Consider the following 17,803-nt stretch of genomic DNA (forward strand, 5'->3'; position numbering starts at 1 on the left):
GCTGTTAAGAACTGGCAGCCATTTAAAAAGGGAGAGAACTAAAACTCTGAAAGAGAAGAATCAACCCCTGACTTGCTGCTTTGAAATCAATGGCTGTTTGTAGTCTGCTTAATAATATTTCAGTTATTTTTATTTGTTAAGATCTAACCAAGATCACTTCCCCATCAGTGATTGGCACTGAACACAGAATAGAGTGAACATTGTCCATCCTTCAATTTAAAAGGGAGCACCCTTTCTGCTCCTTTTAAGAGTCTTCATAGTTCAGAAAATAATTAGATTATTGCTGAGGAAAATATAGGTAACAAGGTGGCTGCCCTTTTTTTTATTACAAGAGAAACAAATGTTATGTTATTAATAATCTTCCCCTTTCCCCACCATCTCAAGCTTGTCGTCCCACAGCACACCTTCTTTAAATCCTATTGCCTTTCACTCAGTAGAGTGGGTCCCCCTTCCCTCCCCACTCTGTACCCCTCCTCTGTGTCCAGGATTTGGAAACATGGGAAATAAAATGGACCAAGTTCATCCCTGGCGTGGCTCCATTGATTGGAGGGAAGAATTTGCCTCAGTGTAACTACCTCTTCTTGCTTCGCTGCTCCTTAGCACTGAATTCAGTTGTCAGCTTCAGCACCATGTGGTTCAGAGACCACCCATAGCATCTGTGACCGCTGCAAACAACAGTGCTGAAAACCTGTCAGCCAAAACTGACGAGAAGGTTGGCAGGTTAAATGTAATGTATTTAACATTTTTCTAAATGGGTTCTGAAAAGAAAGCTCAGCGATCAGGGTACAGAGATTGAAGAGGGCATATATAGAGAGAGAGAGAGAGAGAGAAGGAGAGAGAGAGAAAAATGATTTTTTTTTCCTAAGAAGGAATTGGAGTTTCACATGGGAATGGATAACCTTACTTGTATCAGAATTGAAGCTTTGGGTTTAGTAAAAGGGAAGAAAGGAAATCAAGTTTTGGTGACGTTCAGGGACCCTAGAAATCTTTTTGCCATAGAAAAACACAGAATTTTCCTTTTTACAGAGAATCTTAGTTTTTACATTTTGTGAAAAAATAAAAACATAGAGTAGAACCCATTTATCCAAACCTCCATTATCCAGCTCTCCGTACTAACCGAACCAGGGTGGACAGCCCAGGCAGTGGGGTTCCCACTGACAGCCCCAGGGGGTAGGGCTGAAACTCCATATTATCCAAATCGATGATCCCATCTGGCCTCGGTCCAAATTAGATCAGATAAATGGGGTTTCACTATATTGTGGCTAGGGAAACTTAAAGTTCAGCATTTCATTTTAATCATGGAAAATCATGGATTTGTTATGGCTTTTTAATCAGATAATGTGGATTTATTTTTATCACAGAAAACTAGGATCCCTAGTGATGTCACAAGAGAGCAGTAGCAGCACAGTCTTATTTAGCAGCGGATTCTAGAGGAATAATCTGACGCATTCTGCACTTTTTGACTGATTAAAATTCATCGTTTATATGATAAGTATATGAAATGGCAATGAACGGGTTAATGTGTATGCATACTATTGCCCTTGCATGGGATGGAATCAGTATTACTCACAGAGATTCTCCTTTAGCTTATGTGGTGGGGGCCTGTGCTTAGGAAGATCCGAGTTCTGTTCACGAGCCATTGTGATAGTCTGAGTGGCCCCGCTGTGCAGGAGGGAAACAATCAGAGTAGTAACTAGCCACAGACAGACATACTGGAACCTTTACATGTTCAAGTACATTGTTGGGAATACATGAGACCTCCAGAAGTTATAAAGCAGCTCCCTTCCATTCCTGGTATTTATATTTGCATTAACTAAAACATTTTCAACAGTACCAAAATTCAAAGTTCAAGGAACTTTGTGCAATATCGAATGTTTCCTTAATGGCTGCACCTGGACCCACATGATCTCATTGTATACACCTACAACCAAGTTCAAAAAGCAGCCTCGCTGTTCTGTTTGTTTTCACCAGTGCAATATGAATATATGGTGGTTGACAGAAACTCAGACTCTGCTTTTTGTTTTGCTGTAGTCATGCAAAAGGATTTTGCAACATACTGCAGGCTGTCCAAGATCTGTTTGAAAACCCTGTTGACCGGAACAGACAGGCAACTCCATTTATTGAATTTTGACCACCACATTTTTTTCTACGTCCCCTATCATCAATTGAGAAGGCTTCTTTACTCTTTGTGCCAAAAAGAATGAGTCTGTTTTCTGGCATTATTTGTACATCCCTCCCTCCACACATCCCACTTGAAATTGCAAATTCTTCTCACAAGGGTTTCACTTCAGATACTTAAGGCCAAGGATTCTGTTTCCTGTCCAATTTTTATTCCTAACTCAGTACAATGAGCTTTTAGTTTCAGGTCTATTTCTAGTGGAATGACTCACATCACGCAGATACTTGTACAGTTTGGCACATAACGCAGACCCTCCCGTAACAAATGAGGTATTGCAGAGACACTCCAAGCACAGTGCGACCTGCCTGGTTCCATTGACATTTATAACCATTCTATCTCAGCAGGACTCCAATGAGTCAACGGAATTACTCTCAATTAACCTCACTGTCACAGAGCAGAATCAGACTCTAGGTGTTTAAAGCCCAGCCCCCACCAGGAAGTGGCAAATTTACATTTCATACTCTAGGTCATTAGGGTGTGGCTACACTGCGGCTGGGGGACAAGTGGGCTTAAGAGCCTGAGCTGCCTCAATAGCCACACTGTTGCTTTTAGTGCACTGGCTTGAGACCCTCTAGCACGAGTCAGGCTACCCAGGCTGGGAGGCTCGCTCCGTGTAGACATACCCTTACGTGAGCAGAGCATGTAGGTAACGGGAGTTAGAGTGGAATGTCTCTGCACTGACTGTCTTTAACCCTTATCTGAGGTCTTATTTAGAACAAGACTTTTCTTTGTGTAACCCAGTTAAAAATAGTTCTTATTGAACTACTGTTTGCCCTTTTCATTAAGTGCATTTTACAAACAAACAATCTTGTTTGCCAAATCCGCCATCCTCCTCCATTTCTTTCTTTTCACTGACAAAGGTCGGCATACCCAACAGAGCTAGCTGACAACATTTCAGATGGAATAGTTTTTCCCTGAAAAAAATGCAGTTTTTTCAAACTACAAGAGTTTCGCTGGAACATGTCTACTCATGAATTTTTTTTTATGGAAAAAAAGGCTGGATTTGAAACAAAAACAAAATTTGAACTGTTGGAATTCCCAATGGAATTGAAGTTCTGGTCCCCGCCTATATTTAACAGTAATCGGCATTGCAATGCCTGGTAGGAAGGAAAAATCTAAGCCTTGATCCTGCATTAGGCACACATGTAAAAATCCCATTGAGGAGCTACGGATCAGTCCTGAAACTAGCATGTGTATACACGCACGCACACACGGATGCTGCCTTTGGAAATGAGGTATTGGGTCAGGGAAGAAGGATTATCTATTTGATCTATGAATAAACCAGTCTTCAGTTCTGGGGGCTCCACCACTCCCTTAAACGTTAGGGCTTCAAATAGTCACCCAAACCATTTCCATAAAATCCTAGCAATCTGCGATAGCTTGGAGTTGCTCCCTGGCTTATTAGAAGCAGACACAGTGGAGCTTCACGAGTTTGCACTTTGTGCTGAGAAATGATGAGTAGATTTAATAGCTGAGTGCTGTACAGGGAACCCTCAAACTTTGTTATTTTACAGACGATACCAAAGAACATTGTGGAGCACTGTCTCAGGGCACCTCTGTCACTACCCAGTAAACCTCACTGCCTGGCTAGTTCTGATAGCTTCACAGTCAAACACACACCAGACTGTTTATCTTTAAGCAAGATCTGCATGTATTCCTCTCCTACACATTATTCGCCAGCAGTGCAGGCTCACAGCAAGGGTAGGCTTCCCTACAGCCCTCACTCTGCAGCCTAGGCTCACCCTCTGAACTTCCTTTCAATTCCTCCTAAGCTGTCCCTTGCTTCCTGCTTCCTCCACTTATCTTTTCCCCCACAACTATCTTGTTAGCACAGTGATTGCCACCCAGGTGCTCACAATCCCCCCATTAGAAAGTGTATAATTGCCCTCAGCTGGGCCTGCAGCCTTCTCTAGGCTGTGGCAAAGTCTGTGACTAGGGTACTATTGGTAGCACCCTGTCACAAGCATGTATTTAAAAAAAAAAAATCAACCATACTTGCTAAGTCTGTGAGCAGAGTACTACTGTGACCCACTAGCCTTGTTTTGTTTGTTGTGTTTATCGCTAATTACTCCTCTAATATTTCTCTTAGTTATCTTTGAGGGATGGATGGGAGAGGCACTTACCACAAAAATGTGTAGTGGGTCTCCCAATTGTTAGTGTGAACTCTGAAGAGTCTATTATGCTGGAGGCTGTTAACTTTGAAAAATGTTTACCCATAAATAATTTGTAACAATGTGATTAATGTGCCATTGAACAATGAGAATATTAAACAATGGCAGAGCTTTCCAAAGTTTAAAACCCACATGGAAAAAATATCTAATGTAGTCCATACATACGTGATAATTGTAACTCTATGGAAGATGAGAGTTACCAAAAAACTTAGAATTCTGGATCTGGAAATGATACACAGTAATAAAATCCAAACCAGACATTGAAGATCCATTGGACTGAAAAGAAATTGTACAGCAGAGAGGTTTGCATGCTCACCCAGTATGTAAGGGGACCGCAAGAGACGCAGGTACGTATATATTCTATGAGATGGCCAGATTGGCTCATTCCCATTTACTGAGGTCAGAGAACATTTGTTTCCAGTACTCTTTATCTGGGAAGTCTTCCAATAGGACTGCAGGATTTGAGTTTAAAGCCTAGTTATCAGCAAATTCTCCCAGTAATGTCAGTGGATATATTGACTGAGCCTAGTTACCGACATTGCAAATAGTTTTGCCATGGACAGCTTTCCATGGAAGCCCGTGCACCCCCAGCTGCCACAGGGTTATGCATGTATATTCTAGTGAATTTTTAGGATATTTTCTTCTGAGATGGGTGAACGAAAAGAGCACACAATTCATCCAAATGCACAACCTGTCAGCAACCACCAATCCCTTCAAGCGTATTTGAAATGTTAAAAAATGTTGTCCTTTTAAAAATGTTGCATTCTCCCCCAGACACATGGCTCAGTCTTTGCCTCCTTTCCCAAAAGCTGCTCCCACTCCTTTCTATGCCTTATGGCTGCTTTCCCCCTTCCTGCCGGCATCCTGCCCGATGGCTTCTCCATTCCACATCCTGGCCAGCAGAGGTTTGTCCCTTCTATCCCCTACTTTCATGGGGAAGCAAGCACAGTGGCCTGCTGCCACCTTCCAGCATATTCAAGGAAGCTTGGCAGATGTGTTTCCCACTCTGGCATCTCCTGTGTTCTCTCTCATTTGGGGAAGAAGGAGACATCTCCATCAGGCCGGCCTCCAGGCTTCTCACTAATGGAAAATGGGGAGGTTTCGGGTTTCTGCCAGCCCTTTGGATTCTCTCAGTGTCCCATCATCCTGTGGGCTCCTGTTCTGTGTCTACCATCGCTATTTCTCCACTCTAGTGTGTCTCACCACCCTGGGCCAGTGTAAAGGGACCTTAAACTTGACAAAGGGGCTGATGAAGATTCATCTGAAGTGGGTGCCCTTAGCACAGAGGACATGTCAGCAACATCTGGGAGCAAACTGAATGTGTTACAGGGCAGGGAGGGAGCATGGCAGAGGCAGGCTTGACCGGAGTGTACTCTACTGATCTCCAGTGGATGGCATTGTCCTTAGGGGACCATTCTAGTCACCACAAGTTAGAGCAGCTCTATGGGACCCAGTTTTGCCCCTCAGCCAGCCCAGAATTGGTAAGTATAAAGGTGGTCTAGAGTCGTCTTTAACTTCATCTCCCCACCAGTTGAACATTGTGCCTCTAGAATGTAACTGGGATTGCACATGGACCCTTCCATGGGGCGTAATTGTGTTTGTAAGTTCCTGACGTCCAGCACATACTCCTTATATAGCCAGGCAGGGATGGGGACAAATTTGACTACAGCACAAACAGGAAAAGGAAAACTGCAGCCTTCAAGCACCCAGTTTAAAATACTGGGGCAGAGGTGGTGCTCAATCACATGCTGATTAGGAATATGAGCGATCATTCTGGCAGCAACAACTGACTCCATAACAAGAGGTCCAGTCATGCTCAACAATCAAACTCTTACCCATTTCCATGGCACAGGACTGGACCCAAAAAGCAAATATGGACACAAGTTTTCGGGATATGATTATTTCAATAGAGAGTTTAGTTGTGATAGCATGCATCAAACTATGTGATATTTTAAACAAGCTCTAAAGTAGATTATATTCCCCATTTAACATGTGGGGCTTTGGCTACGTAGCATACATTCACATTAATGAGTCAGAGCCCAAAGGACTTGGTTTTGGATTAACCTAAAGCAGAACATATACAACTGCAGCAGATTACAATATGCAGTGCAGATCTGAAGAGAAAAATTGTTTTAATAACAAGGCATAGTAGACCCATGTTTTATATCTTTGTTTGTAGTAGGCAGTTATAACTTTAGATCTTTTCCTCTTTAATATGATATTACTGGGTTATTAAAGTATATTTCTTCTCTGTGTTGTTCTTTTTTAAAAAAAATGTTGTGCCAATATGGGGTTTATTTTGGCAATGCATGGAGCCAGTGAAATGTAGACCAAGTCAGTTGAAAGGGTATTTCCTTTTGGCATCCTCTGTCCCTGACAGACAAGATGCACAAACAAGAAGTTTGCAAAATATCTATCAAAATGTGACTCTGGATAACAGAGGAATTCAATAAGCCAGGTCAGGAGGTTCCTACTACCCAATATATCTGTACAGAGCCATGCAAACTTCTGAAGCAATATGTAGTAGGGTTTACTAATACCGGATGAGGACAATGCTAGCTTGAAAAATAACCAGAGAAATTGTAAATCTAAATTAAAGGGAAAGAGTGATTCAATGAGAAGGTTCAGAATATCAGACGTATGATACAATGGAGGAAAAATGGAACTGAGTATTTGCCTTAAACTTTGAGACTTGCTTCTAGGTACTCATTCTCTAACCTCTATAGCCTTCTACAGCTAATGCTGGATGAATCAGCAGACCTGTGCTAGCTTCTTTTCTTCCGAAGACCATCTAAAGAGTAGGACAAGCAATGGTAGGGCTGAGTGTACTTTGATACAGTTTTGGTAATCTAGCATTATTCTGAAGATTCTCCCTTTAGAGCCTCAGCTGGGGTGTTTATAACACACGTCCCACCTGGACATGTTTGTAAAATTGTATATGCAGCCTGAGAAATAACGTAAGGGCTGAACCTACAAGTCTTAGCCACATATAGTCTCACTGAAATCACCAGGACTTTTTATGTGGTGAAGCGGTGGAGGTTGAATCTATATATTTTTTTAACAAGTTATAGGAAGTAAGCCCTCGTGAATGTGTACAATAGACTTCTTGCAGATATCAAGGGAAACCATTGCTGTATCATAAAAATAAATTGCTGAAGTTCCACCACTTTGTAACAAGGTAACATGCTTCCTAAATCATGCCGACATGAAAGGGTTTCCCAGTAGGCTGATGACCTCATGTTTCACTATAATCCTACTGTATTTCAAATTAAGTTGCAAAAGCACAAGACAGTTATTTGGTGGTGGGTAACAATTAATCAGTCAACAGTTGCTATGGTGTATGTGGTTTAAATAAATACAAATCCTAGTTCCCTGTATCTAACCTTGCAAACTTAAAACAAATGTATGAACTAAAACCTGACTGAAAACTAGATTTGCCAATGCTGTCCAATTCTCATACTTTTCTAATACTCTGAATAGCTGCTCTGGCTAATTCCCTTGGGTGTGATCCTCATCTGCAACTGAAAGACCAAATCCTGCAGTCCTTATTCAGACCGGACACTAAGAATTAAAATCCACTCCAGCCAGTGATTTCTGTGACACACCATTTTCAATAGCTGGCTTCAATGGGAACTTTGTCTCACTGGCGACTACTACCTGATTTGACCTCAAAACCTAAGCAAATACAGTTTAATCACTAGCATTCATAGGGACACATTTCCCTGTGTTATACTGGTGCACTCCAGTGAACCCAGTGGGATTGCATCAGAGTAACTCAGCAGAGAATTTGGCCCAATCTTGTAATCAGCATACACTCAAAGCCTGACATGGAGCAAAGCTTCATTCTCTAATTTGTGCTTAAAAAATTTAATTTCATTTTTACTTCTTTTTATAGCTTATTATCTGGTGACTTTAGGAATCCTTATTGCATTGGCTCTCTTTATCCAAGGGCAGGTTTCTGCTCTTTTAGACTAATTTTTAAGTGTCTGCAATAAATCACCAGAGTCTTCACCCTTTTAATAATGCTTTCATCTTCATGATTGGAATTTTCCCTCTCTCTCGTTACAGGTTTAAATCCAAAGGCATTCTTGTACAGAGCTCAGGTGGGATGAACGGACTCTCATTTGATGTCAAAAGTACACTGATGTTTATGCACACAAACTGGGAATGTGAAGCTCTGGTAACTTTCTGGGACACCTTTGAAGAATGAATATCAGAACGTCTAATTCTGGGGATCATCCTTCCTCATGAGCCATCTCTACACATCTGTAGGAATATTGCATCAATAAAAAATCAAGAGTTACATTTTCAAGCGTGTCTAGGGGCCAGATTTTTAAAGGTATTTGGGTGCTTAAAGATGCGAACAGGCCCCTACTGGGATTTTCAAAAGTGCCTAGGTGCCTAACTCCCACTGAGCAGTTTGATTGTAAGTAACGAATGACTGAATGTAACTTATATCATTCTTACCTTTCTTTGATTCCCTTTTAAGGAACAGGTGTCTTCCCTTGAATAAAAGGGAGATTACAGAGCAGTGATCTGAGTGTGACACAGCACAATCACAACTGCACGAACAACATGCACAAATTGCCAAAGACCTACCCGTACATTTGAGGCATCTGTCCAGGTTATACATACAGAGTGAAAGAGAAAAAGTACAACAATCCACTTTGTAGTTAATTCTCTTATATAAGCCGTGGATGAAATTATGATAATGCTGGGTGAGAGACTTACAGCTGTAAGTGATGGGAGCCAGGAAATACAAACTGCAAAATAAAATCTCTCCTCTTGGCAAACAAGGAAGCTTCTATATAGACATTGCAACAGGTACTGCACTAACAACTAGAAAAAAACCAACTCTTACAGACCTCTTCCTGCCAAAGCTTCAGAATGCACTGACAGCTAGGGCCAAATCTAGCTGGCAGAACTTCCATTAACGTCAGGGTAAGGACTGAAAGCAAAGTTATATTCCTACCCCCGCTCTCCCTGCCTCCCTCTGCCCCCATTTGCTGGTGTAGAGGGGCCTAAGTGCACCTAAAAAAGCAGGCCCTGAAGAGGCAGGGCAAAACCAGCATTGCTGACAACAGCAACAGTGGGAGAGATGAAGTGCAAGGGGCACTGTCAGGGTTACAGGACTAGCTGCACCTCTGTCTGCTCTCTGGGATCTGAATGCATCCTCCCAGGTCTCAGACTTTGTGCCTTTACCTGTCCCAGGGTGAAATCAAACCATTGTCCCACTGATATAGAGGGTAGTGTAGCCCAGGGCCCAGTCTATCCACCATTCTTAACAAGCAGCCTGATGACGTTTGGATCCCTGTAGTTCCTGCCTTCAGGAGTCAGTCACCAGTGGTAAACAGTGACAAAAAAGCCCTTCTTAAAACAATATTTTAACAATAGGAACAAAGCACTTGGGAGGAAAATAGAATTTTAACACAGCACGCCTGTCTATCTTACCTAAAGGCTTCCCTGATGGTAATGTAGGCAGGCCTAACTTCTTCAGATAGCCCCATGGAGACCCTGAGACTCATTCTGGTTCCCCCAAACAACTATTTCCCCTTCCAGGGAGACAGCCTTTTGTAAATCCTACCACGGTCCTTTTGTTCTTCTATGTTCCCAGGCTTTGGCCCTTCTGGTCAAAGCCAGTCTTGTTGGCTCAGGAGGGACTGAGCCAGAATCCTCACAGCCACAGGTTCTGGCATTGTCCCTCAACAGCTCTCAAGTGTTTGCTGAGAGATGGCTATCTTGAGATATTATTTCCTTTCCTGTCTGTTTTTCTAGATAGCCCTTGACTGAGCTAATCCAATATACTCATTCAGTAAACATCCCAATAACCAGGCCAACATACCGTATTCATCAATTATTATAGGAGCTGGTCCAAATCTGTCACAGACAATAAAGAGCTGTAGTCTAGGATTTGCTCGTTCTCTGGAGGATGGAGGAGAAACCACAAGGAAGCAGGTAAATGGAGGGAGGAAAAAAAACAGAGCTGATGGGGAAGAGAGACTGAGGAAACTAGAGCTCTGAATCTTTCTAGGTTCTTATACAGTGCAGACACAATTGTGACTAGGAACTTCTGTGCCATCCGATTGTTTATTCTCCTCAGATTTGAGCATCGTGGGACGGTGGCAAAAAGTTCCTGAGCCCATGACTCTGAAATTGTCTCCTGCCATTGATCCAAGGGGAACCAAGTCTATTGACCTTCAGAGCACTGAGGAAGGCCCATCTTTAATCTTAGGCTTTTCCCAGAGTGCAGCAGTTGTGGGGAAGATAATGCAACTAAACTTGGAGGTAGGCTAGAGTGGTTCTTTCATGCAGATGCCTCATTGGCTTGTTTTCCATATGCTCAGAAAGTAGCCTGATGGGTACATTTTTAAAATCTAAAAACAAATCATTAAGATAATTCAATCTAAGGGCACACGAGGAAGGATGAAGCCTGCTTCCAAAACAAAGCAAGAAAGCAGATGCCAAAGCGATGTTCCAAGTATGACCGCAAAACTACTCATATTATCACTGAAAAACATGAATCTGCTCCAACCTCCAGATTCATAACTGTGACAGAACAATACACCATGGTCAGAAGTGAAAAAGAAACTAAAGAGAAGCAGATTAATCAGTGCAAGGAGTGGAAACAAGCAACAACTGTCATTTGAGCTGATCTTTACAATAATTTTTTAGAAATAAAGTTTTATAATTGAACCACCAACATCACAGAGTCATAATGACATCACCACCAAGGCCACTGTCAGTGCATCTGCACAAGAAGATACAGAACCCTACCCACAGTAGCTTCAGAAATGGACTCAAAATAAACATGGGAAGAACCAAAAGAACATGAGTAAACATGCAAGAAAGGCTTCACTGGAGAAAACAGAACAAAAGCCGAAGCAGAAGCAGAGTCATCTAGGTTCTGATAACTCTGCTTGCTAAACAAAACTAAAACAATGGAGCTGTTGACATAATAATTCAGAGATTCAAGTCCCAGTGCACATTAAGAATGCTGCAAATAGTTTTAAACAAAGCAGCATGATATTTTTAATCTTGGATGAGAATGATGTTAGGGAAATCGGTGGTCCTGGAAGCAATGCAGTATTATGATAGTGAGAAGTATGGGCATTCCATACTGAAAAAATAAACACAGAGGCAGAGACTGGAGTCCTCCCATTTTCCCTAGAGTCTATGACTCTCAGCCCTCATGCTGTTAACTTGGCTGTACCCTTTGAAAACTAGTACCAAGCATGACTGAACTAAATCATCATCATGGCAACAGGGAAGTTCAGCAAAAGTAATTAAAATACTAACCAAGAATAAACATAGTTCAATTTTTAGGCAAAATAAATGAACACTTGTATCATGCTATGAAGGTGAAGATACCCCAGTTCCACTGAACTGACAAGGGCAAGAAACTCCAGAGAGAGAAAGACTTTGTCACTAGGTATTAAACTTATGTACTTGTATAACAGGGTCTTACCTTTCCAGCATCAGGTGTGGCCATGACTCAGTTTCCCCTCCAAACTATAAAGTCTTCCTCTTCCAGGGCAATCAAAAAAATCCAAAGTAAACAAATAGCCCCTCAGTCCTTCCCCCAGCCCCTTTCCAGGTGGCCTCTGCAAAGCCCTCCTGCTTTCCTTCCCTGCCTCTGGGCTTTATCCCCAATTTTTTCTCAGCATTCTTTCACAAAGCTGCTGCTCTTCTCTGGGCCATTATAGAAAGAAACCAAAAACCCTATGTCTTGCCCCCACCTTAGTCTCTCTCAGACTGAGCACACAGCTTGCATTATACAATCTATCACATGATCTCCTTAGTCACATGATTATGGAATACACCACCCATCAATCCCTGTGGCCTACATCTCCAGAATTCTTTTGTTCCATGATGAACCAGGACTGAACTATGCTTGTCCCACAGTCTCCTTTAAAAGGCCAGTGCATACATTGTGCGTACCCTGAGACAGTACAAAAAAGAAGGCACCTCCCAGCCAGTCTTAACCACCAGGAGAAATTGTAGGGTGAGAGTTGATCTCTTAGATAACCAGATCCCAGACCATTTAGGTCTTTATGGATCATGACCAATAGCTTGAATTGCATCTAAAACCAAGAGAGCAAAGGTGTTATTAATTCCCACTGGCTCATGCCACTCAGGAAGTGGGCAGTTGTGTCCGCCACAGACAAGAGTTTCCTGGAGGGTTCTAGGTGTCACTGGAAGTAGATCACATTCCCATAATCAAGCCTGGCAGTAACATAGGAATGGATGACCATTGGAAGGGTCTCATTGAAGAGGAATGGCCACCATCTCCAGAGTCCTGTCTAGTGGTAGATGGAGAAATACAGACCATTGAAACTTCTTGTGAATTCACTAGGACCCAGTGGTTGTAAGACAGATGAAAATCAGGTGTGCACCTCAGTACCTGGAGCAGCCATCTCCTCCACCTGCTCCTTTGAATGCTTCCTCCTCCCTTGAATCTTGCCCAGGGTGAGTGACCGGCAGTTCACCCCTGGATGCCAAATGGCAGAGAGCTTAAAAGGTGCATAAGGATACAGGAATCCGCTGAGTCTGATATGCACATTTAGTTCTCCAAAGAGTGTCATGTGAAGTCTCAAATAAAAGCCAGTGTCACACTGGTCATCGATAGTATCATGAAACACATGTATGGAGGTTGTATAAGAAGTTATTTATATGCACTGGAAAGTATATTCTTAAATCTGTGTCTAAGTACTGGTCACCAGCAAAGATGAAAAACAGATTTTCTGTCAGACAAGAAATATTTATCTAGCTGACTGTTTATATGTAAATTAAGCATTGTATAGTTCACAGTGGATCTCATTCCACCAGTCTGAAGTAATGCTAATGAAGGATTGTAAGAACTTCAGAAAGAAACTAACAGGAAAAGAAAAACAGCCAGGGGAGAGAGAACCCCATTTGGAGGTGCATATCACAGGTTTGCTCTACAATATTTGGTGGGCAAAGAAGACACCCTGTCACCCTTCACTGAGGAAGTAAACAGACAGTGAGTTTGCTTTATGAAAAATGGGTTTCAACCACGCTTGGATGAAAACACAGGAGAAAAATTTGGGTGAGAGATACTTCTGTAGACAGAGGGTTAACCTGTTGAGTTTAGTCTCTAGAAAGCATATTATGATTTTGTTTTACATGTAACCATTTCTTTCCAATATTCTTACTCACTATCACTTGAATCTCCGTTTGTTTTTATAAAACATTTATTCTTGTTTTCACTATAAATATATCTAAGTGCTGTGGCATTAAGCAAAGTGCTGGTCCTGAGCTGAATCTTACAAGCTGAAGCCTGGTAATTCTGTGAGTGTTCAGAGGATAAGGGGCTGGACACTGCAGGGAATGCTCCAAGGACTCCGGTGTAGGTGTGTGCCTATTGCTACATGTACAGAGAGAGCAAAGCCTGCAGGAGTCTGGAAGGTAGTACTTCTGCAGCTGTAGGCTGATGGTTTCAGGGAGATGACCCGCAGCAGGCACAGCCAAGACTGCTTCACACTAAGGGAAGGTGGTGGTGAGGTGCATCACAACTGTGGATACCCTGGAGTAGCGTCATGGTGGCATAGTTGGTAGGACCTTACACCAAGTTTGCTGCTTAGCTAAGGATCCCGCTCCAAGCATTTATAACCTAGATTCCAAGAGATCCACCAGTGAGAAGACTGGGAGAAGACAAAGAAAAGGTTACAGCTTGTTATTTTCTGTGGGGAGGGGTTGGGATGAGAGAAATAGAGCAAAGGAAAATATAAGATGAGCAAACAGGATAGACGGCAAAGAGATCAGACCAATCCACCAAAATGGACTGAACACAAGGGTGGAACAAGCTTAGAAGACCAACATGACACAATTCTCAGTGTGTCAGTCACACAAGTTGTAACCATAATTTATGTGTTCCCAAATAATAGTTTAAAAATAAGGAACAGAACTTTATGACTCGAGTCTCTGGGGCAGTTATAGAAAACTTAATGTAGTGAAGGACTGTGAATGATACAATGAGTGATGGAATTAAAGACTTTATTTAAAATTAAATGATTAGTTAATGCAAACAGGCATCACAATATAACCATTCACTGCATTGATACTCACATTCCAAGATGAAATAGTACACCAAGGGTCATCAGGCCCTGGAGGAGAAGAATGGGTATATAATTCTTTCTCTAATGGTACCTTGATGGTGGATGAGCATGCTAATCTAAAATTAGCATACCACTCTTTTTATATTCAGTTATAACAAATAACTTTAATTAATTAGCATGAAGCCTACTTTTTACCATATTTATATTTCTGCCATCATAATTCCATATCTTCTACTTTCTTATTGGCTATTTAACATTAAACATCATCCTAATTAACATCTGCGTGAATATCATTCCAATAACTATCAATATTGATAGCATTTTTCCAAAACATTCATATTTTTTCTAAAACACTTGGTACAATCAAAACATGTTTACCACATGACCTGGGGTTATGTTCTAACTTGCCTCTAAATTGTCTCATTTCAATTCTCTCATATTTGACTCTCATATTTTATTATTATCAAACTCAGATATAGGCCCAAAAACCTATTCTCTAGTTACATTTCAGCAAACTTCTATTTAACATAAGCAAGCATCATCTCCATGGCTACAAAGTCAAACTGACTGAGATGGAGGACCTGAAGAAGGAGATAGTGGAGCAGACCAAAAGGCTGGAAATGGAAGCCGAGATAGCAGCCTTCCAGACAGCACTGGATCTAGAAGACAAAAAGCACAAACCCAGATGGCCAAAAAAAAGAGGAGAGGCTGCATGCCATAAGCATACTGGAAAAACAAGGATAGTCTCTGGCACCTCTCCTCTCCAAGGATCCTAGGACAAACTACGACCTAGTTACAGAGAGACTGATTGCACTGAAGAGTATTTAACCATCTTCAAAAGGTTATGCTGTGTACACAACATCCCTGAGGACTGGAGAATGACTTTTGTTCTCCAAATTAACGGATAAAGCGTTGCAGGTGTTTAATGTCATGGATGCAAATGAGGCTATGAAATATGATTTTTTTTTTAAATGTCTCTGTAAAAAAAGGTTCCAAATTACCGCAAAGACATATCGTCTCAAATTCAGGAACCTCAAAAAGGTTGATAAGTTAAGTCACAGAAAATTCATGGTGCATTATTTGAGAAAATGGATAAAGAGTAAAGGGGCAGACCCCCATCACAAGTTGGTAAATTGATCCTTCAGAAGCAGTGCTTTGAGGTCTGTACTGAGGATACGTGAACCACTGTCTGGGAGAAAATTCCAATATCAGCAGAAGCAGTTGCCAAAATAGCTAACGTACCATCCAGGCTATATACGGAGCACAAGCCCAAAGGAAAGGTAAAAAACCTTGAGTAAAAGTGGGTTCCCAGTTTGTCCATGGGAATAAGGAGAGGGGTGGGAAGTGAAGGCCTCACCCTTCCAGTACCGGTCATCTTCTAGTAACTCTAATTATTGGACCCGGGTCCAAGAAACTAGTACTCATGTGGTTCCCATGATCACATGAAAAGGCAGTGCCCTAAGAATGTGGGTTCCAAGTTCACTCCCTGATCTGCCCAGGTTAGTGCAACTACACTTGAATCAGAGACTTCAGTGATGGCGGAGTGAGCTCTGGTAAACTTTGTCAGGTCTGACCTCTTGAAGGTAGACAAAGAGTTCATAAAAATGGCCAAAATAAATGGTAAAGTGTGCCACGGTTGGTCAGACTCGTGTGCTCAGATCTCCCTGCTTAGGAGAGATATGATTCAGGAGAGTAGCATGCTCCCTGGGGAAGAGGTGAACCTGCTAACTTTAGGACTATTTAAAAGGACTATGGTGCCTTTAGCCTGCATTGAATTGGAATGGGAGAGTTTAAGCAGTAATTTTAAAAGTGGGGGTGCTTGAGAATTTACCGGCTGATGTATTAATTGGAAATGACATAAGCTCACTGCTCAAAGCTGTTAATATGGTGATCCGTAGTCACCAAAGAGACTAGGGGCCACCATATTAAAAGGGAATAAGACTCTGAGTTCCCAAGAGTGAGGAGTGAACTCTAAGGAAGAAAAGGCAGCTGAGAGGAGAGGGGAAGCCTCTGCCCCCTTGTCAGCAGAAAAAGACAATGCATCTCTAGGGCAGGGGGACGGGAGGTCTGTCTGCTTCCCTGTGACAGCTCTCCTGCAAGCAAAAACCAAACAGATTTTGCTTCAGAGCCGGAGGCAGACTCTTCTTTAGAACAGACACAAGCAGCCATCCTCAGTAATGGCTCAGATAAAGAGAACAGAGAGAGGTTCTTTATAGAAGAGGGAAGAATTTCCAGAGAAGCCCGAGTGGGGAAAGAATGGAAATCCTGGAGAGACTTACAAACAATTGATTGTGCGCACTAAACATCATGTGGCGTTAATGTTATGAGCACACAACTGCTCTTTTGCAGGGAACTTGGGAACACAGAGGACATATGAAAGGTTAATGAAAAAATGTTATTGGCTTAACATTCAGAATGAGGTAAAGGATTACTGCCTGACTTGAGATGTATGTCAGAAATGAAAAAAGCCTGTAGGACTCCACAATTCTCCCTTGCGCCCATTACCAGTGATCATGGGAGCATTTCTCAGGGTGGCCATAGATATTGTTGGGCCAATGCCCTGACCAAACCAAAGGGGACTGAAATTTATCTTGGCAGTAGCGGACTTTGCCACCAGATACCCAGAAGCAGTTGCTCTGTCTAATATGGAGGCTGAAACAATGACTAGAGACAGTTCACTGTGTTCAACTGAGAAGGTTTTCCAAAGGAGATCTTATCAGATAGTGGGTCAAATTTCCTGTCCCCATTATTTAGTGAATTATGGAGGAAGTGTGGCATAAAATAGTTGAGATCTGCTCCATATCCCCATAAATAAACCATTTAACTGAAAGATTCAGTGGGACTCTAAAAATCTATGCTGGGAATATATGCACCATGAGGGCATGTGACTGGGATGTAGTGTTATCCTGGAAGTTTTCTGCTTACTGAGAGGTACCCCAAGAATCCCTGGGGTTCATCCATTTGACTTCCTTGGAGAACAGTCAGCAGTCCCCTATTTCTCATCAGGGACTCCTGGTAGCAAAAGTGGGGATCAATGACTGAATAGATATAAAAGTTTATGACAAATTTAAAGACTATAATGGAAATGGTTCAGCGAAACCTCACCAAAAGCCATGCTGCACAGAAAGTGTGGTATGACTACAATGCCTGTGAGAGCTCATTTGATGTAGGGGATTTGGTGCTGGTGTTACTCTCTGTGAAAGGATATAAAATGCAGAACTAATGGGAGGGGCCTTATGAAGTGGCAGAAAGGGTAAATGATGTTGCTTATGAAGTACAAAGGCCCTGCAGTACAGTTGCTCCACAGACTGCATGTAAACAAGTTAAAAGCATATCACAATCGAGCAGCCATTGTAAACATCGTACACTGTGCAGAG

Source organism: Emydura macquarii, unplaced genomic scaffold (genome assembly GCF_026122565.2).
Source record: "Emydura macquarii macquarii isolate MOO-44397 ecotype Brisbane River unplaced genomic scaffold, CSIRO-AGI_Emac_v2 contig_2481, whole genome shotgun sequence".
NCBI lineage: Eukaryota > Metazoa > Chordata > Testudines > Chelidae > Emydura > Emydura macquarii.